General features: G+C 39.0%; 1 protein-coding gene across 2 annotated transcripts in view; it reads left to right on the top strand.

Moving 5' to 3' along the window:
• Nucleotides 1-20,616, top strand: part of SLC25A36 (solute carrier family 25 member 36) — a 70,227-nt gene extending 49,611 nt beyond the window's left edge. For both annotated transcript variants that reach the window (XR_008578213.1, XR_008578212.1), the window contains 5 exons: nt 9,675-9,897; nt 10,494-14,195; nt 15,067-15,146; nt 15,810-15,879; nt 18,779-20,616. The gene's annotated coding sequence lies outside the window, so the exon portion shown is untranslated. The remainder of the gene's footprint in view (nt 1-9,674; nt 9,898-10,493; nt 14,196-15,066; nt 15,147-15,809; nt 15,880-18,778) is intronic.
• Nucleotides 20,617-20,880: the final 264 nt, after the last annotated feature.

The following is a 20,880-nucleotide window of genomic DNA, read 5'->3' as shown; positions in this document are numbered from 1 at the left end:
CTTCAGGTCTCAACTGACTTCACACATTGTAGCGATCCAGTGGCAGTCTAAAGCTTGGCAGGGAATATCAGATTGAGCTAAATCCCAGTCCTAATGAAGGCAAGAGTAGGGTTTTTGGTTGGTTTCACTGGGTTTTTGATTTATGCCTGTCTTATGGCTTCTGAACAATTTATTTATTCAGTATGTTTGACCTCATGCTATGTAGAATTTGTAAATTATGTTCCTAAGAGTCCTTGACCTCTAGTGTGGATGCTCTGTTGGCGTTCGTTGTAGAATGAAAGGGGAAAAAACCAAAACAACCCCAGTTACAGACATTTAGGTAGTAAGTTAACTTTTATATGAAACTTTCACTGTATATCATGGGCAACTTTAAAAGCTGTATACACACCACCTGCTTTTTGTGCCTTACTCAGGCCTCAAAACTATGGTGTTGTGATGGTGATTCAGATGGCCTTTGCCCAAGCCTGTTGAATTCTGGCTCTTTAGGGACATTACAAAAGCAATCACAGCACCCAGGAGAGGAATTTTGTGTTGAGTAGCCTGAGTACAATCCTAAATCATAAAAGCCTGCTGGCAGCGTGGCACAGACTTGGGGTCTTGATCTCTTGTTCTCGAGTCTCCATATCCATCACACTGAGCCATCTTCTCAGCTGGAACTACACACACTTTTTAATAGAGGAAAACAATAGAAAATACTCAAAGTAGTAAAAATGTTTAGCTGCTTTCAGAGATAGCTGAGCTTCCATGTGCATAGTAGCCATCTTTAACCATGGTCCTGCAGGCATCTAAACATGGGATTGATCAGTGCCTGCATATAGACTTGCTTCCACTTGAGTTCCTGGCATTATGAAGTTCTGTGCAAGTTCTGTTAATAATGAGGCTTGTGGAAGTTGAGGTGACTTGTAGGGCTAAGCAATTGGGAAATTTGGCTCAGTAAAACAACTGCATCCTCGCCTACACTTATATCAGCATGGATGTGTAGATGTACTCACTAAAAGCACTGAAGGTGTAACCTGAGGAGAGCAATCTAGTGTATGCAAAAGAGACAAATTCCCTTTGGGTCCTTTCAGGTCACTTGTCAGAGTTTAACTGCCATCTTCTGCCTCTGCATCTCCATGACAACCTTTCCATTGCAGTGATTATGTCAATATCTTACAAGCTGGTGAATGAATCAAAAGGTCTCTGCACAGTGGCTATTATGCAGTCTATGCACCAGGCAGTAAGTGCCCATTTAACCACTCTTCAGAAGGCTTAAGTAAGTCTAAAAATAATTTTCGGATGAGCTGCTGTGTAAAATCATTCTTGAGCCAGAGCTGTTGTATTTGCTGTCCCAAGGTTTTCCTGCTGCAGCTCAGATATTCTGCTTGCTCTAGGAAGAAATGAGAGTGAGGACAGTCAAGAAGCCAAGATAAAGATGGCAGAAATGTGCTTATGAGATGGTGTCACTTCTGGTGACCTACACAGTGCCTGGCATTGTTCTCTCGCCACTATTTCAGCTTATAGCATCTGTTTCCCTGAGCTGGTGTTCCTTCCTGGATGGTGCCTAATGAAGTAACGTTCTGAGCAGTACTACCATATGGCTCAGCGATGTGGTCTGTGCTAGAACCTGTCATCTGGGTCAGTAACTGTTCAAAAGTAGCTACGAATATAACAAGGCATTTCCTATCAGTGAGTACTACTCACGTAACTGTATCTCTGATAAGCTGCCATGAACATACGCCCCATTTGGAGTTGTGATTTAAACTGGCAGAAGCATCTAAATTTGTAATGAAGAATGACAATCTATCTTCCATTCATTTTACTACATAACTGTGTCCCATCTGTCTGCCTGCCTCCTAACTGCAAGGCCAGCACAATCCCCAGATTGTTTCCGTGCATACTAATTCTTAAGGGCAAAATTTCACACCATTGAAGACAGCTAACATGAAATTCAGACATGTACAGCACAAAGTGATCTTCCAGGTCAGGCTCAGACACTTGTGGCACTTGGAAATTTTTTTATTTCCTCCCAATTGGGAACTGAGTAAGTGGGTGAAAATATTGAGTTGTTCCGTGAGTTCAGTTTTTGCATTTGTTTGTTGTAGCTCAGAAATAGGCTTATGGAGTTTATTGCTAGTCTTACTTTTCGTTTTGCAAATGCCATCTCATCTGTACAGAAGCAGCTAGGTTGAAAATGCAGAAAATAAAACATGCTTTAAAAAGAAGTTCAGAAATCATTGCAGAGGTAACTACAAGAATTTTATTTTGTAAACTGCATGTTTTATTGTAAAATGCAGCCAAGTATTGATTATGGTCTTAAAAAATCCAAAGGACAGAGAACCTAAGTCAAGGACAGGATATTAATAGCTATATTACCAGGTAAACACAGCTACTGATGTTTGGTGAGGGAGGGCATTCTCCTGCTAATTGACAATACATTAGACTCATCTCTTCCATTCTCTTGGCTTTGTTTTGCCAAGCGTCTCCCTGGTGCAGCCTTGGAAGACAACGTAAGGCAGAAATAGCTGTAGCATTTGCACCAGACCCCTTTGTACCCTTAACACCTTCTGTTTAAAACTTGTGCTGTAGTATTTGCCAGATACAACAGTCTGCCTCTGGGTAACAGAATAATGCATGCTGTACTTAAAGGTAAATCTATCTGCTGTCCATGTCATTTACAGCAAGTTAGTATGAGAGCCTTAGATTGTGCTAGTGCAGGCAGTTTCAAATTGTTCAATAGCGTGGCTCGCATTCTAAGAAATTGTCCTGCTGGGACCTCCCGGTGAATCTGCTCCAGTGCAGTTGCTTACATGGAGGAGCATTCACCCTGGTTTTCAGCTCTCCCTTGTACTAACAGGTAGATACTACAAAGAGATTGTGTCATGGACTGTCCATTTTCTGTGGCACCAGCTGGCTTCTGATCACAAAATGGGAGCCTCTGTTAAAATTGTTATGGTAACGTAACAAGTTAGTGCAGGTACACATCTTTCCGTTGTAGCCTTTTTAATGTGTGTATAGGTGTTTGGACTTGTCATGGTATACAGTATAGCTTAGTTCTCTTATGCAAAGATTTGTAAGGAAGCAGTGTTCCTTTGAAAGAGAGCTACGTGGACGGTTTGTTCTCTGGTCTCTTAATGAGTCCTTTCTTCAGACAGCCTTGCTTCCTGGGAGGTGTTTGCTTGTGCCAAGCAGAGATTTTTACAGAAGATCTGATATATCTTGATGCGCTGAAGAACAATCACTTAAAATTGAAAGACACCACATGTGAGGTTTTAGTTAACTGAATGCAATTTGAAGCATAATCCAAAACTGACATGAGACAAATCTAGGACGGTGGTATAGACTGAAGTGTCAAGGTCACGAGCAGAGTGGATCCATTAAGGGACTGTGAAAACTTGCAAATGGCCTTTTCCCTGCTGATAACACAGATGGTGCTGCTTTAAAACTATTCTGTTTGACAATGCTGCAGTGGATGGTATGAAAGAGGATTATGCTAAAACTAAGGGCATGTGTTATCTTATTAACATAATATATATATATTATTCTCTGGATTTCCAGTGATTGAGAAGTTTGGCACCATTTTCAAATTCTTTTTATGTTAAATTAACTGTAGCTATTTTACTCTTTAGAATTATCCACATTCATTTTCACTTGCAAAGCTTGTGCATTGTCTTAGCCAAGAAAAATACATTTGTACAGATTGAAAACTCGTCCTGAACTGAATGGGAGTTATATCTTTGGAATGACAGTGCATCACGCAGAGAGCATTTTTGCAGGGAAGATGTCAGAATTTTTCATTTCCGTGTGCATTCTTTCATGAAAATGTATCCTGGATAATGTCTTCGCTTAGGTTTAAAGCTGGAGCTTAGAATGGGTTTTCAGAAAAGGACTGAAAATCTGCAGCCTGTGTTGCACTCTGCGTCTCAGACTTTGAACTTGTCTGTACCAGCATGCACCCATAACTTAATGCTTAACTTTACTTCTGGTATTAGCTGGTTTTTTATTGTTGTGGTTGCAGTTTCATAGCACAGAGATTCGCGGCTCAGGATTCTGGCTAGATTGTGTACAGAGTTCTGTGCTAGGATGAGTAGATGTCATTCATGATGGGTCCTACCTTACATTTAGGTTTAGGTCTGGACTTTGGTCAGGGGTGGGTTTTGTTTCTGCAAAAGCATTTTTAAGAACTTTACTTTTACTGGATTATGCTCTTCTCTAAATTTAGTGGAGGGTGCCAGGTCTCCAGATTCTAACTCTCAGAAGAGTAGAATCTTCTAGGTTGAAGTTGAATCTCTCGTTCCTCTCATGTAGAATAAGCCAGGGTATTAAACCAATGTCTTACATCATCGTTTCACTGTAGATATTTATCACCTGGGAATGGGGATGGGTAGGGTTTGGGTTAGGATTTGACTTCTAAAAGTGAAGGAACAATTAGTCCAGTCTTAGATGGGCTTGGAGACCCAGGATGAGGACTGGCATCAACACCATTTGTCCTTGATGAAAGGAGTGGCTACGAGCTTTTATTTCTGATGAAGGTTGATTGAAAGTTAGTTTCAGAAAAGAATGGAAAGCTTTTGCTACTTTTTACTCAATTCTATTTGGTTCAGAGGTTAGGAGGAACAGCTGGAGGCAGTGGGATCCCTTTCTGTGTTTTCCTTCAGTACTGGTGACATGGCTTTATCAGGAATTTAAGGCAGAAGTGTCTGTAAGGATTAAGATTTTGCTTTATTTCATGTGATCTTTGCAGACTAGGATGGGTCTCCCTTGGTTGATGGCTAGCGTTGAGTTTAAGCATTAAACGGCATATTAAAGAACTCTGATAACTGGCCACTTTGTAACTAGACCCAGCTTACAAGGTAAGTGGGGAGTGATACAGCAAGCCTGCTTTGTAGTGCATGAACTGTATGCTCCCTCCATAGGATGTTTTTACTTCTCCCTTCTTTTCATTGCAACTGACAAACAGCAAGCATGTTGTGACCTCAGAAGAAATACCGGACCCTTAAGGGGTTTCATTTTCTTGCCTTCAGAACTTGCCAGCTGATATGTTAGATAGCCAGAGACATCCTTCCTGGGACACTCTTGTTCCAGGTACCCCTCTGTAAGTCTTCCTCATTCACTGGTAGAGGGGGAAGTGTCTGTGCAATCAAAGCATAAGACTCACTTGAGCAGCTGGATGAAAAAAAAAACACATTTCTCTTCAAGCAGTATCCTTATATTTAGGTACATACAGAGGCACTGGTTTATGCAACACAAATAGTAAACTGCATAAACGTATGTTTCATGGGCCTAAATAACAGTTATGTCAGGGAAGCGATGATAAAGCCACCACTATTCTTGTCTAAACAGAGGCAGACAATCTTTTAATCTGACAAATAATTGGAAAAGGGCGTGCATTAATAGTAATTAACAAGTGGTATCTTGGGAAGCATGGGACTTTGTATAGAGCCACTGACTAGTGTCTGGATGTTGGTGCTCATTTTGTTGTGGAACTGGCTGATGCAATCAAGCTGATGGTATTTTGCTGAGAGCAAATCAAGAGAAAATGAAACAGTGTATGTAGGCTATTGTTGTCCATTATGCTAGAGGAATTGTCCTGCTTTCTGCTGTCTCTAGCCTGACTTCTGAAGGGAAAGACTAATGAATTCCCATCATCCTTGGCAGTGTTTGTCCTGTGTCTCTCAGATTACCTCTTCCAATCTGTTTCTCTCCCTGTTAGCTAATTTCAGTCAAATTTGTCCAAGGCAACAGTAAAAATTATGGTCAAAGAAGTGTCTTCAAAATAGATAGTGTTTGGGCAAAGAATCTCAGTGAAGTGCCCTTATAGAGGGGAACACCACCACAGCTTGAGTTTGCACATTGCTGGGCATCAGGGAAGCCACCAGGGAGTGAGATCTCAGCCAAAGCTTCAGTTAAAGCTCTCAATCAGTCCTGGGAGATGAACATATAGGAAAGCAAACTTCATTAGCTCTGCTGCTCTCAAAGAAAACTTGCATCACTGTGAATTGCAACTGGATAACGCTGGATGTTTAGATGTCTCCAGAGGTTACTTAGGGCCATAAGACTTACTACTCTAGTAGCTGTCCCATGGAGCTGAATGTTACAGTAATTAAATGCATAAGTAAGATGATGCAGTTGGCGTGATAACAACAAATGTCTTTCACCAGAAGAAACTTTGTTTTCCAAGTTTGTAGTTTATTGGCTTTAATGGTAACATGATTCCTTAACTGCTTTTTGAGCACTTAGAAAAGCAGTCCCTTGAGATTGTCAAGGAGTTGCTTCTTTATTTTGTCTGCCTTCCCCCAAATTTCTGCCCATCTTCATTGCATTAGACTCAGAAATTTCCCTAAATGTTCATCTGGTTTAACAATGATTAATCTTGAGTAACAGCTGAAATAATGCAGAAAGCACTTGTTATGCAAAAATCTGCAAACAAATGACAAGTACAGCTCTTTGCTTTGGTTCCCACAGTTGAAAATGAGAAAGCTTTTGCAGAGTCATGGAAACAAAATAGCTGTGCTAATCTGAAAACAGCCCTGCATATGTTTTCAAGGAGAAAAGAGGAAAAAAGAAGAAACCTGATGCCCGTGAATGGCTGAGTCTGTCATGTATCAGTCTTGGACTAGAAATTTAGCACTCTTGCACCTCTTTCCCCAAGACTCACAGATGAGCTGATGTTCCATCGAAAATAGTCTGCCTTACTGTCTGAAAGGCAGCTATGCTATCATTTGAGAGGAATTCAGACACATTTGTTTGCATGTTTTTATGCATTTGAAGAATATTCCAGAATCAGGTTTGCTGTTAAGAAAAACACACTGTATAGAAGCAGTACCTCAGCAATCCTTCTTACAGAAATGCATACTTGTAGTTCTTTTGGGTCTGGTTTACTAGTTTAACTAGTTTACCTCCAAGAATCCTCTTGATTGCATGAGGGAGAGAGAAATTTGCTCTCTGATTTCCTCAATGATAGCACATTATGGATGGCTTAATAGCTATCAAGGTTTCCAGCTGGATTCATCAAAGCATTAGGCAAACTTTCAATATACATCTCCTGTTAGTCCCTTCACACCATAGAAAGGTACATATGAATAGACATCAGTAGCACATAATGAACGTGCAAATAGTGTCGTAAGAACAAGTTCATCGTGGCTATTGTTGTCATAAGAGGGATCCTGATTTCTCTTTTGATTCTTCATGCAACTTACACATAAGTTCTCATAACCTCACTGAATTTGTGCGGAAATAAAGGTAAGAAAGTATTCCATCCATCTACAAATCATGGTCAGTAAGTTTATATATATACCAATTGTACCAGATGTGGGCTGAGCTCTCAATTTTTATATACAGAGAATGGGCGAGAAGAGTAAACATTAAAACTTCCCTGGTGAAAGATGCATTTCTGACAATCTAGAGTAAGATAGGACTCAAACCAGGGAATAAATACTATTTTATCTTTCTGCAATTGATATTTCAATTTGTACTGTGGCAATGATGGAGGTTCTATTTAGTTAGTCACTGAAGGAATAAAGAGAAAGTCTGTCTCCTGAGGAGCTCAGTTCGGTGATTTTTGTAACTGTTTTTCTACTTCCTCCTTAAATGGCTTTTAAAAATTGTCAAATGAGAATGAGAGAATTTATCTCATAGATGAAACGTGTTTTTAATGGGGGAAATATTAATACTGACTAACATTATTCCTTTTTTATGATATAAAGGGAAATTTAAAATAGTGTAATATATAGTATTTTTCAAATCTGAGACATCTTAATACCTTTACAGCCCTGTAAGTATCCCTATTGTACGTGAGAATCCTAATTAGAGAAAAACTGAAAGTGTACAACAAGAGAAGTGCTTGCTCCTTTGAAAGTTCCAGTATCAGTGATAGAATAGGTTAGGAGACAAAATCTGGGCGCTATTACAGATATCTGAGAGATGCTTTGTCACCCAGTGTAACATCCTGGCTAGTCTGCACCTCAGAATTTCTGCGTTTCGTTTTCTGGAGTTCTGCTTTGCTCAAATGCTGTCAGATGGCACCATAGAAAAGCAGAACAAACATAGAAAATAATGTGGGTACGTAATGTCCCTGTTGCTTTTCCCCTTGTCTTTGATGCAAAGTCACTTTCTAACTGCAGTGTTTGCATCTCCTATTCCCCTTCAAGAAATAAATTGGTCAGTTGCCTGCAACAGGCTGGAAGAGCCAGCTATGCTCACGGTATTGCCACCGGCATGTGATTACTTAGAAAATGTGGTTATTTACCAGATAATTGTGTCTTCTCTGCCATAATTTTCCGGTGGTCTTGTTCAGTAGCCTGTTGAAAATGTGCCTGGTACAGCATAGAGAAATGCACTGACAATGAGGTTCCCTGTGTAGTGATTCTGTCTTTTCCAGTTTTCCCTGAGGTCACCTTCAGCTGCCTCCCTGTTCCATTTCAGTGCTCCGTGCAATAACAGGTTGTAGAATTCAGTTTCTTAAATTGGCATCTTTAAAAAGCCCCATTTCGAAAAACTAAACACTTTAATGATCATGTGTATCCACTCTGTAGGCTTTTATATAATCATTTTGGTTTTCCTCTTGTTGATATTCAAGAACTGAAGCAGTGTACTGTGCTCTGAGAATCCAAAAACCAGAAGCAGCAGATTCTTGTTCTGAAAGCTGTTCAGCCACAGCTACCTCATTCTAGGAGCTTTCTCCTATGATACCCTCAGAGCACTGCACAATTTTTTTAAATGGTACTTAAAACTTGATGATCAAATGCAGTTAATGTGTCCCTCTTCTCTAGAGAAGTGAGGTCTATGAATGGAGCCAAACTATGCGATATAAGTAGCAGAGTAACCCTACAAGGTGCCTGGGAGGAAGCGTGCATAAATCTAGCTGAAGTCAGCTGTTTTCATGATTACATTTTCTTTTTAAACTATGCTTATTTATTAAGTATTATAGATGATATATTTACTACCTTAATTTTGTTTCTAAATGTTTTGGAGGTAAATAGTGAAGGGAGGAAGGGGATAGGGAAATAAATAACTTGGCAAGACTTTTAGTATTCATGAAAACTGCAGGTTGCATACGCACTCCAATTTGGACAGCTGGGCAGCTGCTTGATACGCTGCTCACAACTGCACAGCCTGTCGATGATAAGCCCGAGGAGAGCATGCCTGTTCCCCAACTTGCCTCATATCCATATGGTTCAGACAGATGCTGATGCATAGATATATGTCATGGCTTAGGTCTGGCACTTGTGAACTGGATATTAAGTGTGCGTTATCATTTCCATTTATCCCCTGGGTGAGTGGATTGGGTGAATCACAGCCGTGCCTGCTAGTGGAAGTCCACCGCATAACTTGCCATGTCTTCTAGTGGGACAGGCTTGTTTATAGATAACACCAGGATACATGGTTAGCCAGAGATTTCTAGTGAAGTGATTGCTCAAAACTTGTCATCAGGAAATACTTAAGACTATTGCTTCATCTCTGGTCTGGTTGTCAGATGCATACTACAGAGATCTAGCCTCAGTTTCTCTTTTACTGATTTCTTCCCAAAAACGTGCATCTCTGGCTTCTGTGAAGAATTTTGTTTAATGACTTACAGAAAATTTGTAACTACTATAACAACAATACACTTAACATGCTTCCTGATCTCTAAGAATTTGCACTATGATTCCTTGCCTAAATCACGTGCTAATATATTTTCTCTATTTATGTTCTAGTTCTGTCCTGTCTTTGGGCAGACACCGTAGCAAGATGCCAACGAGGTATAGAATGAGAACAGCCCACCAGGAGCGTACGAAGAAGGCTGTGCGGCAGTGGCTGTGCTGGGCTGCTGCCTGCGACCATCTGCTCAAAGTCTGTAGGACGAGGTCCTAAGTCTCTGACCTCCATCAGAGCAGAAACCTAGTAGAGCTGGACAGACACCTCAGCTGACACTTACACGTAAGCTGTTCAGTGATTATTTTTTTTTCTGTTGCTGGTTTTGTATTTGCCTCTTATAAAGGTTTGAGACACAGACTGAACTCTACCTGGGTATGCTGTGTTTAAGATAAATGTGTGTTTACCTCACTGAACAAGAGTGATGTTACAGAAATATTTGCAAAATAGTAAATATTAGGGAATGCTTTGGTAAACTGACATCTTAATGTGTACATGTTTGAATCCTAAAAGCTGTTTAGTCATTTACAGGAGAAAGGTGTACAGAATGAATTGCTCATTAAAGATTTGGAGACTTTGAAGCTCCAGACTCCTCCTGTACTGCAAAACCAGAGCGTTTCTCTGACACAGGGCAGGTAAAGTGAACAGAATGCTTCATAGTAGTTCTGGAAGAGAAACAGCAGGAGAAGTGCCAGAAATATAAACAAATAATTTGCCACTAGACAGCTCTTAAAGCAAATATCTGTTGGGGTGAGGTGCTGACCTTATTAAAGTTATCAGGAGTGTTTCTGCTGGCATTATTAGCACAGGTTTGCCTGATAAAATGAGGATGAGTGCATGAGGGCGGGTTGCATTCAACTGATATTCCCTTTATTTCTCAGGTTGCTCTAAGGGCTGGAAGGCCTCGTTGGGAGAACTGAGGAAGGAACAGTGGTGAACTTGGAAGTGTGTGAATTCTTAAAGTGCATCGCTCTGCCAAGATGCTGGAGCTCAGACTGTTTGTATCACTGCAGTGCAAGTACCTCCTTATATATAGTCACACTTCAATTTTCCCGTGAGGTTCTGTGATTCCTGAACTGTACTAGGGCTTAGGTCAGTGCATCTCCGCAGAGGACTGGAAACTTGACTTTACTTGACTCTGAGTACTTTGTGACATTACTTACATGAACTCAATGCAAAGCAAAACACTAAATCTACTTCTTGGAATAATTTTCACATATCTAGAACCAGAGCTTAAATGATTTTTTAGATTATTGATTTAATAGGTATTGCTTAATATATTTTATTGTAGTAATAAAAATTTCTTCAATTACCAAATTAATATTTCCAAAGTAAAATCTGGTGAGTCCTAAGTAAGAAGTGAATTGCTGCCTACAGTCAATAGTTTAATAGTGGAAAAGCTATTTAATTTTATTATTATTATTCAAATTTATGTTCAGTTTTTCCTCAATTAGCATATAAATACTATAATTCACTTATATGAAAAAAGCCTTATCCCGGAATACCTCTAATGATTATAGATATCTGGGTAAGGCAAAATCTTGGCTAACACAGAGCAGTGAACACAAATCAGGCAGAACAGGCTTATGGTACAATGAAAATTGTTTTCTCCAACTTAGTGTCTGTACAAGAATTTGTGGAGTCTTATGCAGGGATCAGAATCTTTCTTTCTTTAGTATGCTCATGTAAATGAGTAACCATTTTCTTCTATGTGTACATATTTCTATGGAGCTGGTTTGCTCACTCGTTCTTTAACAGAAGTCTTTTTTTTTTTTTAAGGATCAGTTCAAGCTCCTCTTTGGCATCTTTGAAAATTGCTACTGAAAGTATGCTATTCCTGTAGCCACCTTTCGCCCAGCGCATGTATAAATTAGTAATTCAGCTGAAGAAAATATGCTAAATCATTCTGCTCTCACTAGAGGGCCAGAGTAAGGAAGCAGATTCAGCTGCATGGAAGTTTATAAAATGAGCACTATTTTAGATCAATGGAAGAGAAAGTGACAAAGCTAATGATTGAGTAAGAAAAATCTGTTTTCATCCTCATTTTGTGTGTGCAGACTTAAGTGCTGACATCTTCAGTTTTAACAGTAGAAGTAGGTAGCTTTCAGGCCATTTAGTGGTTTTAGGTTAAAATTAACACCCTAATCTTTTTTCATTCTTAACAGATAGCCAGAGTAGACAAATGTATGCCAATTACATTTCCTCCCAGAAAAATACTCAACCTAAGCAATGACCTATTGACACCACGTGTAACTTTTGACAAGAAGGTATCAACACCTTTTGTAAAGTATGTTGCAGTAATCTAATCCGAAAGCAAATTCAGCCTAGAGCATGTCAGGTGTTTTACTTTAGAGGGATGAATTTAAGCCTCAGAGTAGACTTGAAAGCCAACCTCAAACCCCTGCTGAAGAGAGGCATGTGCCCATTTTGATTGCCAGAGGAGATGCAAGCCACCTCATTCCTTTGGAGATTCTTGCCCCTGTGGGTGAAGGATGTTTTCCCAAGGGCCTGCCCTTCTAGGCTCAGGTGGGCTCTTGCCCTTTGCGTCTGTGGGCGACACACACATGAATGACACTTCGCATCCAAAAGGAACAACTGGAACTTGTAGCGTTCTGTGTGCTGGTTGTATTGGCCAGTGCTTTCCTAACAGATCCAAGGAACCAACCAATTTCCAGAAGGTGCACCAGTCCTACAGGCAAGCTCTCCCAGTTACAAATAAAATACTCCCTCTGCCATCTCTTCTGGCTGTTTCATCAGTTACCAGCCTTGCTTTTGTTTGTCAAACTGACTCTCAGGCAATAAGGGTGAGAATCTACACCCTCACTTTCCTCCAAACACAGTTAATTGGTTTGTTCCAAGACTCTCTTCCACTGTGGGAACTGAGAAGGGGGATATTAGTACTGATTTCACTGGAGTAATATGAAAGTTCGTAAGTTATTTTTCAAGTAGTATGTATGGCAGCTGCCATTTAAACAGCTCTGAATCTGACAGTATCTGCTTTACAACTGCTGTTGCTATGTCTGGTTTTAAAGGAAGAATAAATTTCATAAACAACTGAGAACTAGATGTTCATTCATGCACACATAAAAAAAATTACTGGTTAACCATTCAGTGTACAGTGTTGCTGGGTCCTCACTGGCACCACTTTGAAGGTGTTTGAATATTTTGAACTGAGGTTTATTCTTCTTCAGACGTATTCTTAATCAGCCAAATGGTTCAGAACGTCCACTCTACCTGTTAAACCTACTTAAGCACCAGTTGTTTCATCTTCTTGAATCTTATTATTCAGGGGTTTATAATTAGTAACTCTTACATTTCTGCATAAATTTTTAACATGGGATTGGACAAGGACAATTACCTCAGCAATCTAGTAGAGCAAATACATCTTTTTAACCTCTTTCTCAAACAAAACCAGGAAGAAAAGTCTTTGTGATTCCAATTTTCCAGCCCAGCACAATCATGTTTTGTCCTTGTCTCTCAACTGAATTAACAGCATTATATCCCTGCATCCCAGATACTTTTGCCAGGAATTGTAGTTGGATATGCTCTAAGTTGCTTTGTTTGGTTTATTGGGAGTTCAAGCAAACACAGCATGCAGTCATGTTAATGCAGAAATTTAATGTGCTTATGTCACTTCCCTGGTTGGTGTATGTCTGGCATACACCATGAGGTTAGCAGTGAATGTTTGTATTGGAAAAGAGTAAAACAAATGCTGTGTTTGATCTGGCTGCTGGCAGAGTACCAATGGGAATCACTATGGATGTGTGAAGCATGTACACGAGCTCGGCTGAGCTGCCGCTCTGGAGGGTGAAACTTCTGTTGCTCTGAAAGCTCTGATACTGTTCAGCCAAAGTCAGACCAGGACACATTCAGATTTTCCTCACGCTTTTTAACCAACTGAATTTGGAAGGAGAGCTAATTAAAGATGTACAAAGCTTCAGCCCTATTTTTATTATAAATGCACCTGTGACACAATTTTTCAGGTGAAACCTACAATGGAAAGGAAGGAAACAAGCATTTCAAATTAAGTATCTCTGCACTCAGGATGAAAAGCAGATGAGATCTCACCTAGGCAAATTAACCTACCTACCCATCTATTGTGTGCTAAGAAATTATTTTTAGCATGCCTGTGACACTTTTGATAATTAATTTTCGATGTAATCAAAGGCTGTATTTAACAAAACAGAGATGAAACGGGGAGTTCAGCATGAAAGAGATGTCTATGTAATTGTCTTTATCTTGCTCATATTAATAACCTGGGAAAGCACTGCTATAGAACCTATAGTTCTGTTCTGAAAGCAGAGCAGAAAGAATTACCTGTATTGAGAGCTTGTTAATATCCAGTGTAATACACTTTAAAATTGCTCATGAAGGATCTGGTCCCAACAGGTGCTTAGTAGGCTGCAGAATCATAAAAATAGTACGTAAATGTGGCTACCTGCTTTCACAAGTAGCTTCTCCTCCTTTTCCAGACAGACATCATCTAATATTAAGATATCGTGGAATTTCATGAGTTGAGTCAGTTGCTTTGTGGCCTGTGCCTGTTGGGCAGGTCAGCCTGGACTGCCCCCAGAACTCGAAGGGTAAGATTTGCAAGCAGAGAATTGTTAGAATATCTAGCAATGTGGGAGCCAGTTTGTGCATTAAGCTAGCGCTGTGCCGAAAGCTATTGTAGCAACCAAATGCAAGTCGGAGCATCTTCTCACATTTGGTTGCTTGCAAAAGAAATGATCAGCTTGGGGGGGGGGGGGGGGGGGGATAAAGCAAACAATCAAAACCCAAAACAGGATAAAACCCAGTAATTCACAGAAAACTATCAAATTAATGGAACATCATTTAAAAATCAGTATGAATTTTATATCATTCCATATGCCTTGTCTATTTAACCTTTTTTTTTAATTAACGGCTTTCAAATAAAGTCCTGAAAAATACTTTATGACTGGCAGGGTTTGGAATTAAATGACAAATTTAATGTGTAGTTTGTCAGCAGTTGGGAATAGGATTTCTCCAGCCCCATTTTGCTGAGGGCATTTTCTCTATTGTTGGCCTCTTTCTGATCATCTGTACTGCCTGGGAAAGGAAAAATCTCTATTTTATTAGCGTCACTGAAGAAATGGAATGACAGGGTTTTTTCCATGACTGACTGCTGAGGAAAAAAAGAAGTTATGGCTAGGTTATGATTATTTTCTCCTGCTGTGATGAGATTAGAAAAAGTTGAAGTCAGCACCTGGTTTTGGATAGCCATCAATAAAAATGATATACAATAAAAATGAAATCTAGTATTTCATTCACAGTTCGAGCAGCAGCTCAGTTTCTGTGCTCACTTCCTCATTAAGAAACTTCTCTTCAAAGAACCATCATTAAGTTATGTTTCTCTGCTTCTCAGAATGATGTGTACTTCCTAACTTAGCACTTACACAGTAGGAAAGAAATAATGAAGTTTGAGTTTTTCAGTTCTTTCCATTGACTTGCAAGAGGAGGAGAGAAAAAAAAAAATGGAACCGTTCATCCCATCCTCTTTCCAGACCTGAAAGGTATTGACTTATTTGTCAATATGCTTGGACTGCCCGTCCTTCCACCGTGAAACATCTATTGCGTTTTTCAAGTTTGCCACAAACTGGTAAACTTATAAGTTTAGTAAAGAGTTAAAATGTTCCTCACGTCATCTTTTTTGTGGGCTTAGCTTGCTATATTGGGAATGATCCAGGAGTGGATTTCACTTGAAAAGTAAACATAGATATTTAAACTGTATTTTGAAATATCTGAAGTGAAAAGTTTTGGAAGGATAGGAGTCCAGTAAATTCCCTCCATTGTGTTTAAAATTTGGCACTTTTCACAGGAGGTATTTTTTAGAACTATTAAATGTTGCACCTATGTTACAATGCTTTGCAAGCCACGTTTCGGCTTCAGATGAAATTTTATAGTTGGAATCTGATTTTCTAAAAAATGCATGACACCTCACCCTGAGGCAGTGAACATGGGTGCCCTGTGTTGCACATAACTGCCTGTGCTTGGCCAAGCTGGTGAAACCGTAATGGCTAAAATGTTGTAGGATGGTAAAGAAAGTGTAATTAATAGTTAAGCATTCTATTTTTAATGTTAAACATTGAGTCATTCAGAACCTATTAAAAATATATACTGTTATTTTATCTTAGTTTTAAGTTAATGTTTATTATCTGAATGATTCTCCTTCCCAGAGGAAAATGGAAGCTAGCTGATGCTGTTACTCTGAAGAAGCTCTTGGGGATATTTCACTAGACGCATCAGGTATTTTATTAACTATGCATTTCAGCAAATTATTTTTCTTAATCTCATTTCTTGAGAATAGGTAACTGTGCTGCAGAGATCCTCTTGCCATTACTGCTCCATAATCCAAACATTTCTCTGGTGTGTGCTTCCCAGCCCCCAGGTTTGTCAGTAGACTATCCTGTTCTGCTCCACTGTTTTTTCTAATTATGCTCTTCCCATAACTTCCATCCCATACAAACAATATATTTTCATCATCTGAAGGAACATTATTTCAATATCTTATTTGTAAATTCTGATTGCCAGTATTATTTCACGACACAAAGTCGGTTCAAAGTTACATCTTTCAACTTTGATTAGTAGTTCTGCTTTTCTTAGTTGTACAGAAGAGAGCTAATATATTTCAGCTGGGCTCGCTTTTACTTTGAAAGCTGGGCTTACTGCTGTGGTATATGAAAATAGAGAGTATAACAAATCTGAATGTGACAAACTAAACTTCTGCTTATTCCATTAACACTGGGATGTTGTGTTGGAGTTTGGTTGCTGTTTATTCATGGCAATAATCCATCTCTTCCTCAGCAGTTGAAGCATATCTAATGCCAATTACAGCTATTACCCTGATTCAGACTGCTCTGAAACTCATGTTGTCATGTTTACTCTTGATTATTTATATGGCAGTCACTGGGATTTGGGGGAGGGGGTGGGGGTGGAACCAGGCTAGGCCAAGAAGGGAGAGAGAGAGGAAAATAGACCTGCTGAATTAGAGGGCTCAGATGTTTCTGATGTGAATTGAAAAATTGAAAAGTATTATATATCCTCCTAATTGCCATCCATCAGTATTAATACCCAGTTTACTCCAACTGCATGTGAACCACCTTGTGGGAAAAGCAATTAACAAGTGAAATCGCATACCCCAAATTCTCAGGGTTTGGGCCATTTTATTGTAACCCAGTGATGGCTACCACAGACTTTAGTTTCCATTCAGATCACCTAGTTTACAAGCTGTTTAGAAACTCATCTTCAGTTTGTACCTGATTGTTCCGTATCTGAACAATGTTAGCTTGCTATTTTGAGATTTGGCTTCGTTTATGATTGTGCTACATAATTACATCAAGATAATTAAATCACTCTTCATGACAAGATCTGTTTCAAATTTCCTAGCGAAGTATCTCAACATGAGCCCTCTGCCTGTTGTGTTACTCAATGCAGGCGGAGTCCAACTCTGCCTTCTGTGTTTCCTCACCAAAAAAATGGTAATTTTGGCTGCTATGCCACTTCATTTCATTATATTTTTAACCTGGAAACTAACGGAGACCATGTAATATCAGAAGGAGCAAATTACATATCTTGCATTCTCTTAATTTGTCAGAGGGTTGGAGTGGATGAACTCATTGCTTCTGCCTCTATCAGCAGCCCCGAAGTCTTCTCAAGCCTCAGAGAGATAAAAGGAAAATCCATGCAGCAAAAAAACAAATGAGAGTTTAATTAAGTTAGTACACTGAAGCCTGGGCAGCTGTTGGCTGGCATCTGTAGATGGCATTCATGGGTGTGCGCAGGTTTGTAGACTGTGCTAATTAGTGTGATTAAATCCAGCATGGGTTTACTGGTATTCACTGTTAGGTCCCCCTTCTCTGTGGTGAAGGACATTCAAACGGTCCCTTAAAACCCCCTCTGATACAAATGCAGCCAAGCTGAAATCGTCCTACAGGATCAGCGTGCTTAAGGCATGGCTCTCTTGAGCCCCCAGCCTACATGTCTTGCAGCTTTACTCCTGGGAGATCGCTGAAAGCACAAACTGTTCTCTGTGGAAGTACACAGAAGGAGCTGAACCGTGCTCCTTACGTGGCCAGGACATAGGGGTTGTCTTATCTCATAGATAAAGGAATAGATTTGGCTGCAGGTAAGGTGCCCTGGGCATTAGGTCCTATAATGAGGTAGCGAACAGAACATTTTCATCTCCTACTCTCTCCTTTAAATGAATTTACGGGTGGCTGACTCCTGCCTCTATTTTCAGTAACTTATTCTTTTACTTAAACCAGCAAATGAAAATGAGTTATCTTCCTGGCTGGCATTTGCATATGCATTAAACATTTCATTAAATTATTTCACAACGTTTTTAATGATTGCTCCCTGACAACTCGAGACGTACCTATCTCATGGCAATCTAAATTGTCAGAGCTGTACCGTGGCTGCCTTGAAAGGGCGCGATCATTCTTACCCATTGGTAAAACACAGCAGTGTCAGAGAGAAGCTGAACTTTTAATTGGCAATTTACCATTGCAAGCTGTCTCCCCTTCATTTCCAAATTCCTTTAGAATATTTGCACGTTCAGCAGCACCAAAATTATCTCCACTAGCGTACAGGCATAATAGGAACGCTTATAGGTCCTGACATTTCATATTCTGATTTGTATTCATGGTTTTGACATTAAGGTTTATTTTGTATTTGTATTCAAAGAGAGCATGAATAGGAAATTAGCACAAAATAAAGTCAAAAAATAGAAAGAATATAAACTGGTGGATTAACTGTCTTTTTAAAATCTGACTTGAACCCCTCTGCTGAAGTCAACATTATTTTAGAAAATATCCCTATTGAATACATTGGATTATTTTATACAGTCCTGGATTTTTAAGGACATCTGTGATAGCTGGAAGATTAATCCATTCAAAGAACAAAGCATGAATTCTCTCCACTATGGAACTAACACTAGTAATTTATTGGTTTTGGCAAACTAAGCGAAAGACTGCCTTTTATTGGATGTTGTGTAGAAATACGCACCGATTGTGTGCAAGTCAAGAACTGCAAGGGGAGATTTGTATAATCACAAGGTAGCTGCTAAATCAAAAAAAGATAGCATAGTGATAAAACTGCATTTATTGACTCAGATGCCCATTAACTAATGTTTATTTTCTCATTTCAGCTCGATACGCTTTTTGTGAAAAAGCTAACTGCTTGTGACAAGATCATGTATATGTTTTGGCAGTAAATTAAAATTTGTTTGGCACCAAACAGGAAAATTGGCAGAACTCATCTCTTCAAGTTTAGATACGACGCAGAGAATGAGGTTGGAATTATACAGTTGAAAATTAAAAAGCTATTCCTTTAACTTCACTGGGAGTTCATTTTTTTATCTAGGTTCCTAAGTCCCCCAAGGACTTAGAACTCTGGCCATCTCTCTTAGAAATTTAGTGAGTTACACTCAAGTGAAAAAATAGTATGCTATAATAGAAGTATTTGAAAACCTTAACAAGAGTCAGCTTTACCTGCTCCGCTCTTAAGAGCAGTAACAAAATAGATGGCAATAGAAGAAATGTGTTAATGTATGTTTATAAGTCATATGCATAAGACAAGGTTATTGTGATAAGTTGCACATAGCTTTTTTTCCAGTGGGATTTACTGACTGTGAATATATATGGCCATGCTGGAAAGCACAGATGAAAACTGTAGGAATGTGAATTAGTTCCTTCCTCAGTTAAAATGTGCAAAAACTTAAGGTGTCAGAGACTTGTAAAAAACCAATAGTTTATAGGAAGCTTTTTTCCTACTTTTTTTACCATGTCTCTAATTTTGTTAAAATGTTTTAAAGAAACATTGCAGGAAATAGTTTCTAGTGTTGGAAAACAAATGTTTAGCTTTTCTAAGAATTGTACATTAAAATATTGCAAAGTCATCTGCAATAATGTTACTTTGATTGGAAACAGATTTCAGGTGTTTACCTCTTGCATTAGTCATATGCATAAACTTGATTTTTAGTGATGATCAAGTAAATATAAATCAAGACCAATGGATGAGTGACACCCTCAAAGTTGATTTCAGAAGGCTCTCTACAGCTTTTAATAACTTGGACAAAAAGTATGTGCTACTGGGTATGATCTGGTCTCCTGATACTTTTGCTATTTACCGAGTAGTGGAGAAGTTGTAATAAACAGTAACAAACAGTGGTATGATTTGCGAGGCTCATCAGTACTTTTAAAGTTTGTTACTAACAAAACTTTGCTCGAGTGCAAGAAGAAGTCTTTATTGTATCTTGAATGTGGGAATGGAATATAAACTTACAATGGTATTTATTTTTTATTATGTGCAGAAACTATAGTGACATGAGCATTTTGTAGAACTGGGAAATTAAACTGGTTATTATTCTCTTTTTGAAGAATATTATTGTAATTGCAAGGCTATTATTTCTATCCATTTTCAGTGCACCAAATTGGTTTTGCAAGATTTTATTCTTCCTTCCCACTCCCAAATCTGTCTTGTTTCCTGCTAAACTTAGGTTAATGAAGGGCTAAATGCATTTTGCCTATGTAGGAAACAGATCTCTTTTTTTTTAATTCTCGAAAATAAATATTCTTACAAAGCATATCAATTATGCTATTAATCATGCAGAGCCTTTATAATTTTTCAGATGTGCTAACTATATTATTTTTGATCATTACTCTTATGCTAGTCTGACTAATCTGTGAATAACAGGCAAAATTATGCGTTTATTCATTTGTGATATTTGAAGGCTTCTGTTTGCTAACGCAGGAATACATGGTTGCTTTTTATAAACTTTTTATAAACTTTTATTTAAATTTGTCAATGAAAGATGTCATAATTATCACTAAAAAACAGGCAGTAACAAGACTTTCCTGCAGATGAGCCTTCTGTGTGTATCGCTAATCTGCAAATCAGTGTTGAAGACTGTTAATTTGCTCTGAAACACATTGAGTTACTGTACAAGAGCAAATATGAAAATAAACTGGCATCCATCTTTGATAACAGTGGAAGAGTTTGTTATTGCTGGTTTCTTTTCTGTTCTCTATTGTCCTTTCCAAGATCACCTGGGTATTTTCCTTTAACCGGTGAGATGCTCTTGATTCTTCCCACTCTTGGTTGTGGCGTATGGAGGCTTTTCATCATTTTGGACAGCCTTTTAAACAGTATTTCTCCTGAAGCTTTAGCTGCGGTGTGGTGCGCGGCCTGTTAGGGTCAGAGACGCTTCTGACTCAGCCTCTGCTCAGCGGCCGCCTCTGAATGCAGAGG

Source organism: Grus americana, chromosome 9 (genome assembly GCF_028858705.1).
Source record: "Grus americana isolate bGruAme1 chromosome 9, bGruAme1.mat, whole genome shotgun sequence".
Classification (NCBI taxonomy): domain Eukaryota; kingdom Metazoa; phylum Chordata; class Aves; order Gruiformes; family Gruidae; genus Grus; species Grus americana.
Note: the sequence above shows the minus strand (reverse complement) of the source record. Positions and strands in the feature narration are given on the sequence as shown.